At 45.8% G+C, this 8,182-nt stretch overlaps 1 long non-coding RNA gene across 2 annotated transcripts; it reads right to left on the bottom strand.

Moving 5' to 3' along the window:
* Positions 1-1,614: 1,614 nt before the first annotated feature.
* On the bottom strand, positions 1,615-5,714 carry LOC132658446 (uncharacterized). 2 transcript variants are annotated; one of them, XR_009598102.1, is made up of 3 exons: positions 5,264-5,714; positions 4,041-4,233; positions 1,615-3,671 (listed from the first exon to the last, which is right to left on the bottom strand). It is a non-coding gene; the product is annotated as an uncharacterized LOC132658446 (long non-coding RNA). The 2 variants fall into 2 exon arrangements; XR_009598101.1 differs by having other exon boundaries at positions 4,041-5,686.
* Between the last annotated feature and the right edge of the window lie 2,468 nt (positions 5,715-8,182).

Here is an 8,182-nt window from a genome sequence, read left to right on the forward strand (position 1 = left end):
ACTCATCAGATAGTGTTTCTTTGGTGACCTGAAACAGGTCACTTTTGTGGACCTCAGTGACTCCATTTGTATTGGGTTGGCCAAAAAGTTCATGTGGGTTTTTCCATAAGGTGTTACAGAAAACCCCAAATGGATTTTTTGGCCAACCTGACAAAATGAAGGCTGGCACTGCTAGCTATATGCCACACACTTAATAGATTTTAGGTCTGCTGTCCTGTAATGCAGGCGGTGGTGTGATTATCCCCATTTTGCTTATGGAAGCTACTGAAGTTCAGAGAACTTAGATACCTTGCCCAAGACCACCTAGCCGGTGCCTGGAGAGCTGGCTTGTGAACCAGGTCTGTCTGACTTCGGCATCACACACCCTTTCATGGAGTTCAGGGGTCCTCAGAACTGTAAAAAGTTTCCCTCTCTTGTATCCCTATCAGATTTCTTCACTAAAAAAATCATGCCCAGCCTATTTTATCTCTCGTTCCCCACATTCCAGCAGTCATCGGCTTGACGGAGAGGCCAGGAAAGCTTTGAAAATGGTGTTCCCTACCTCCCCCACCCCAGGGGAGACTTCCGGCCATGCCGAAATGTCCACTTTCAGATGATTGCAGGTACTTCCTAGGATCTCATTTTCTAGAACCCAGTGATCTGTCTCTCCCTCTTCCTGCTGTAAAGCTTTCTGCAAGTAGGTGCAACTTTTCTCTAGGGACCTTCAGCCCCAATAAGTCTGAGCTCAACAGGCTCAATTCTCCAGCTCCTGTTAATGAGGTCCGTCCCTCCTCCTTCCTTCCATCTCTCCTGTATGATTGCTGTGCCTCTCATTTAGGGGATACAGGAGAAATCACAGGAGCTCCTGGGCTGGGCCGTGCCCGGGGACCTTGGCCTCACTGAACAGGGCTGGGGGGCCTGTGGTCTTCCAGCCAGTCCGAGTGACCAGGGAAGGTGTGGCTGTTTTTCATAATGTCATGTTTTTCAATACCTGGGTGATAAATACAGTGGTTTGTGAAGTCTGCTGTCTTTAATTGTGGGCTCTGGTAGATTCACTCTCTACCAAAAAAGAGATACTACGTGGAGACAGAAAGCACCAGGGTCTGCTATCTCCCTCGTGTTCTTTACCCTTCTGGCTTTGGGCAGGACACTTGACTGTACTGAAACTGTTTTATTATCTGGAAAATGGAAATGAAACGATCTAGTTTGCCTATCCCAAAGGACTACAGAGAGAACCGTAGTGTTGATAGTCATGGATGTGACATCCTGTGCTAACATCGCATACAGTCATCATGTAAACCTGAGAACAGCGGGTGAGTTATAGCCAAGGATGTGGAGAGAAGGTCACAGGAGGTCAGATCTACAAAGAGGCGAGATGAAAAGCTCGGTAGACTGATCTCCAACAGACTGGAGAGATGGTCCTGAGCTTATACACATAAATCCAGCATATATCCCTTTCCGCCACTTCAAAATGATGGCAAATGATTGGATTTTATGAATGATTGGGAGTTTTGTTTTGGCATGTCTTTTAAAGCCTCTTTATCCCTTAAGATCTTGGGTAGTGGAAGAAATGCAACAGGAGCAAAAATTGAGAGAAACAACATGTATCAGAAACAAATCGGCACCAACTCTCAGTAGGGAAGTTAGATTATAAAATTTATTTATTATATAAATTATAAATTCAAAAATGTTTGCAGGGAATCAGTTCAGTCCCTCAGTCGTGTCTGAGTCTTTGCGACTCCATGAACCACAGCACACCAGGCCTCCCTGTCCATCACCATCTCCTTGAGTCCACCCAAACCCATGTCCATTGAGTCGGTGATGCCCTCCAACCATCTCATCCTCTGTTGTCCCCTTCTCCTCCTTCCTTAAATCTTAAAGCATCAGGGTCTTTTCCAATGAGTCAGCTCTTCACATCAGGTGGCCAAAGTACTGGAGTTTCAGCTTCAACATCTGTCCCTCCAATAAACATTCAGGACTGACACCCTTTAGAATGGACTGGTTGGATCTCCCTGCGGTCCAAGGGACTCTCTAGAGTCTTCTCCAACACCACAGTTCAAAAGCATCAATTTTTCTGTGCTCAACTTTCTGTATAGTCCAACTCTCACATCCATACATGACCATGGAAAAACCATAGCCTTGACTAGATGGACCTTTGTTGACAAAGTAATGTCTCTGCTTTTTAATATGCTGTCTAGGTTGGTCATAGCTTTTCTTCCAAGGAGTAAACATCTTTTAATTTCATGGCTGCAGTCACCGTCTGCAGTGATTTTGGAGCCCAGAAAAATAAAGTCAGCCCCTCTCTCCACTGTTTCCCCGTCTATTTGCCATGAAGTGATGGGACTGGATGCCATGATCTTCGTTTTCTGAATGTTGAGCTTTAAGCCAACTTTTTCACTCTCCTCTTTCACTTTCATCAAGAGGCTCTTTAGTTCTTCTTTATTTTCTGCCATAGGGGTGGTGTCATCTGCATATCTGAGGTGACTGATATTTCTCCCAGCAATCTTGATTCCAGCTTGTGCTTCTTCCAGCCCAGCATTTCTCATGATGTACTCTGCATAGACGTTAAATAAACAGGGTGAAAACATACAGCCTTGACGTACTCCTTTTCCTATTTAGAACCAGTCTGTTGTTCCATGTCCAGTTCTAATTGGTTGCTTCCTGACGTACGTATGGGTTTCTCAAGAGGCAGGTCAGGTGGGTCTGGTATTCCCATCTCTTTCATAATTTTCCACAGTTTATTGTGATCCACACAGTCAAAGGCTTTGGCATAGTCAATAAAGCAGAAATAGATGTTTTTCTGGAACTCTCTTGCTCTTTTGATGATCCAGCGGATGTTGGCAATTTGATCTCTGGTTCCTCTGCCTTTTCTAAAACCAGCCTGAACATCTGGAATTTCACAGTTCACGTATTGCTGAAGCCTGGCTTGGAGAATTCTAAGCATCACTTTACTAGTGTGTGAGATGAGTGCAATTGTGCGGTAGTTTGAGCATTCTTTGGCATTGCCTTTGTTTGGGACTGGAATGAAAACTGACCTTTTCCAGTCCTGTGGCCACTGCTGAGTTTTCCAAATTTGCTGGGAATGATAAACTCTAAAAAAAAACCTAGCAGATTAAAAAAAAAAAAAAAGAGCCAAATAGAACTTCCAAAACAGAACCTATAGGAACTGAAATTAAACACACCACAGTTTCATAAGTGGCTTCTCTGGTGGCTCAGACAGTAAAGAATCTTTCTGCAATGCAGGAGACATGGGTTCAATCCTTGGGTCAGGAAGCTCCCTGGGAAAAGGGGATGGCAAACCACTTCAGTATTCTTGCCTGGAGAATTCTATGGACAGAGGAGCCTGGCAGGCTACATTTCATGGAGTTGCAAAGAGTCAGAAACGACTGAAGTGACTTAGCATGCATGCACACTTGCTGGGAAAAGATTAGAGGCAAGGCTTCCCGTGGACACGAACAGTAGGCTAGGTGTAACTGGAGTTGTGGGTGGTGGGGGAAAGGAAATATACAAGACCTCTGGAAGCTAGACCTCTCCCTTGACAGCAATAGTAGCACCAGCATCAGGGCCAGGTTGTCAGGAGCAGAAGCTTGTGCTTCTTTGGGAAAAATAGAAGAGGGATGGGAGAGGGAGACATCACCAGCTCTTACCAAGTTGTTCAGAAGTAGGCAATGTCTGTCTGTCATAAATTCCAACTACGATCCAAAACAAGAAAGTATAATTAGCAAACTCAGGAAGTATTCTTGAACATCAGCGCTAATTAAACAAAGGTCATTTGTGTTTTCCAACTGCATAGTCTTAAAATTGAAGCCAGGAATCCAGGTTCATGAAATCTTTTTAGGAGGTGAGACCTCTTAGCAAAGCAAAAGGGCATAAGAAATGAATGGAAATATACATCAGAGTCCAGAATCCGAAAACTTGGCACTCAGAAGAAACCACAGAATTACAGTGGGGCAATCCCTTTATTCAAAGGAGAGGGAACTAAGCCTTAGAGAGAGTGGCACCCACAGAGCACACAGTTAACCTCCTAACCTCTACTTTGAAACAGAAGGAATACCACCTACCTTGGCTCTGCTTTCCAGAAGGAAAAATTGCTGTGGGTGAGATTGTGAACCCCTGGTCATCTGGTGAATGGTTGGCCAAGTCAATGGGTGGTGGAGCACAGGGAGGAGAGCTGGTCAGAAAAGGTTGGTGGAGATGAGCTTTGCAGCATACCCTACCGCAGCCCCCTGACAGGTTGTGCCAGGACTGAAGACACTATATGAAGAAGGAAAAGGTGCTTTAGGCAGGAAATGACATAAGCAAAGGCCCAGAGGTACGACTCTATGTAGACTGACTTGGTTGATTGATTTATTCAAAAGGCATTTGCTGGGACCTGGTCATGTGTTGAGCTCAGCACAGGCCAACTGGACATGGTCCCTGTTGTCATGGACTTTCTGGTCCAGTGGGCTGGGGAGGGAGGGAGAAAGATGAGACAGCCAGCAGGAGTTTGAATGTCAACTGTGGAAGGATTTTTGATACATTCCTGAGGAAAAGAAAGAAACCAGAAAACAAACAACTTCCTAGTTGCCGTTATTACTGTTATTGCCAGAACCCCCTACCTCTCAGGGTTCTGGTTATTCCAAGCTGTTCCTTCAGGAAGCAGACCAAGCTGAGAACAGTGGGTGTTCCCAGACTGGGGATTTTAGGGGCTTCTGTCTTATTCTTTGTACTTTGGTATATCTTTCAAACTCTCCTACTTTGAAAATCAGGAAAATTAAAACAATAAACCCTATACTTTTTATAAAGTATTTAAATGACTGATATTAACCATAGGTATCAAATATACAGATATGGAAAAAATCCATAATTTATTACTGAGTGGAGAAAAAGAGCAAGCAGGTGGCCACAGGGCAAAATATATAAAGTGATTTCATTATTGTAAAAAAAAAAGCTATGTATGTTTGTATTACACATGCATATAATACATATGGATGTATATATATACACATACATACATACAAAGTTCTGGAAGAACCTACACAAAACTCCAGTGGTGGGGGTGGAGAGTCTTACTTTCACATTCTTCTGTGATATTTGAATATTTACAGGAAGAATGCTTTAACTCTTGCCATTTTAAAGTCCCCAAATAGATAGCTATAATGTCTCATGTATTGAGGGGCTTCCCTGATGGCTTGGCAGTAAAGAATCTGCCAGCAACACAGGAGACAGTGGAGATGCTGGTTTGATCCCTGGGTCGGGAAGATCCCCCGGAGGAGGAAATGGCGAGCCACTCCAGTATTCTTACCTGGAAAATCCCACGGACAGGGAAGCCTGGAGGGCTACAGTCCATGAGGTTGCTAAGAGTCAGACGCAACTGAGCACACACATCATTTATTGGGATTTTTTGCTCTAGATATTGTGCTAGAATATTCCTTCTCGCTACTGGTGGCTTCCACTCTGTCCTCCTCTCTGGGCACCACGGAACAACTCATTCAAGTCTGTGCCCCCCCTGTCTGAAGACAGACCTTCAGATGGAATGCATCTTCAGTTCAGTTCAGTTCAGTCGGTCAGTCGTGTCCGACTCTTTACAAATCTTCCGTCTCGGACACTCCTCCAGGGGAGGTCAGCCTTTGTGGAGCAGGAAGGCTGCTGGAATTATTTTTCTGCTTCCTCTGTGGAGCTCCTTTGCCTGAGGAGGTGTTTGCAATGGGGATGGTGACAGGGCAGTGAGCCCAGAAGGTCAGTGGAATGAGGATGGGGCCATCTCTGGCTAGTCCTGCCCTAAGAGGAGGGGAGGGAGGGACAAGGAGGGCTAGGGAGGTGTCCCCACCTCCCCACTTGGCACCCACCTGTGGCTGACAGCCTCTTTCTTCCTTTCACCCTGCCCAGCCCAGGAAGGAGGTTGAAATAATTAGCACCTAAGTGGAAACTCTTTTACAAGGGAGTGTGAACTTCTCCATAATCTGCATTTTAAGCCTTCTGTCTCTAATTGCAGAACACAAGCTTTGTCTTCTCTGAAAGGAAGGAAGGTAATGGAAATCAGGTGAAAAGGGTAGCAGGTCCTTTTTGGGTAGGGCCCCCCCTCCACCCGTCCCCAAATGTTCTGGAAGTGAGCTTTTCAGTAGCCGAGTCTGGGGTCTGCTGCCTGTCTGTGACCTGGGGCCCAGCCATCTCCTTCCTAAAGCAGGTGAGGCCCTACCTGCTGCCCCAGCCCTCAGGACCATGAACGATGTGCAGAAGCACTTGGGGGCCTAGAAATAGGTCTGAGCGTGATTAAAGTGGTAGAGGGCTCTAGAGAAGAGTGGCTCAGCATGAGCTGGGAGGACTTTTCAAGGGTTGATTAATTTGGTGAATGGGTCGACCATTTAAAAAGTTCAGGAGAGAAGAGTAAGTTTCACTCTTACCCCTAGCCCCCAAGTGGCTCTCTCTCTTTATATATTTGTGTATGTGGTGGCGCCAGTGGTAAAGAATCCTCTTGCCGATGCTGGAGACACAGGAGACACGGGTTCGTGCCCTGGGTCAGGAAGATACCCTGGAGTAGGAAATGGCACCATTCTTGCCTGGAAAATTCCATGGACGGAGGACCCTGGAGGGCTACAGTTCATGTGATCAGAAAGAGTCAGACATGGCTGAGCACGCACACATACGTGTATTTACATATAATGACTCTCCATGGAACATACTCTTGTTCATCTTTTTATTTCATGAAGCAGGGCCGCAGTCCATGGGGTTGCTAAGAGTCGGACAAGACTGAGCGACTTCACTTTCGCTTTTGACTTTCATGCAATGGAGAAGGAAATGGCAACCCACTCCAGTGTTCTTGCCTGGAGAATCCCAGGGACGGGGGAGCCTGGGGGGTTGCCGTCTCTGGGGTCGCACAGAGTCGGACACGACTGAAGTGACTTAGCAGCAGCAGCAGCAGTACTCTTCAGGCCTACTACTTGCTGTGAGACCTGTTAATGTCATTAATTTCCTTTATGCTCAACTTCCTCCTATGTAAAATGGGGGATAAGAAGATTACTGACCCCATGGGGCTGTTGTGAGGAATAAATGTGTTAATTCATGTAAAGTCATTAGAGCAGTGCCAGCATACAGCTAATGCCCTGTGGAGCATTCGCTGTTATTATCATCTGGGGCATTGAAAACAAAGACTTTTAGCCTGTGAGCACCCCCAAGAACTTGAATCTTTGTCTTTTAAGGTATGTAATGAGTGTGGGGGCAGGGAGCAGGGGGAGATCGAGATAAAGAGATGATTCAATGTTACAAGAAAAGAATAGTGATTGATTCTGACATTCTGATTCTGGAAACTGAAAATCAACGTGAAGAGAACACAACAACGACAAAGGGTCTGTTCATTCATTACCTGTCTGCCGTGTGTCGGATGCTCTCCTGGCCCTTGACATACCTTATTTCAGACCTGCAGCAGAGCTTTGAGGGTGGGTATTATTGTTCCCAATGTACAGAGTGGGACACTGAGACTTTGGTTAATTTATGACGAGAAAACGAAGTCATGTAAACTTAGCCTTTTGAGTGTCCTGTCTACACTGACCGCATAGTACAATCGTTATCATGTGTTCATGTGCAGGTCAGCGCCGGTGGTTTTGATTCTACCCTGTGCTCTGTGCCTGGCTCCTATGGTGTGGTCTGTGCTTACACCAAATAAATAAGTAGGTGGGTTCCTGACCTCGAGCCTCATTAGCGCCTCACTTATTGATACTCTATGCGATGTGATTGAAGGCAGTCGTTGAAGCTGATTGCTTCCAGGGTAAAGCATCATCTTGCTTCTTTCCTGAAACATGCCTGGGAAACTGCATTTGATTCTTCTTTCCATCTGTCCCAGAGGTGTAAGAAATAAAACACCTAAAGTGGTCCATTTTCAAGAATGGCTAGCTTCGAGTGACAGCTTGCTGATGTAATAGCCGATGGTTGTAAGGGGTACAAAACTAGAAAGTCCAGGCAAGCAAAGGAAGGGCGGGATGCCTAGGATTTTCACACGGGTTCATCCTATTGGTGAATTCAAAATCTAAGAATGGAGATCAGTTCACAGGAAAGGAGGAAACAAGATGTCAGGGAGGGGCCAGCCCATAAAAAGCAAGGGAGCAGACCTAGGCGACGTCCTGGAAGATGGTTCACCCCATAGTACTCAGCCAATGAGGGACGGGGGAAGGACTTTTGTGCTAGGGATAACTTGCTCTGTGTACTGTCTCTGGGTGTGCCTGCCCAC

Source organism: Ovis aries, chromosome 22, assembly GCF_016772045.2.
Source record: "Ovis aries strain OAR_USU_Benz2616 breed Rambouillet chromosome 22, ARS-UI_Ramb_v3.0, whole genome shotgun sequence".
NCBI classification, from domain to species: domain Eukaryota; kingdom Metazoa; phylum Chordata; class Mammalia; order Artiodactyla; family Bovidae; genus Ovis; species Ovis aries.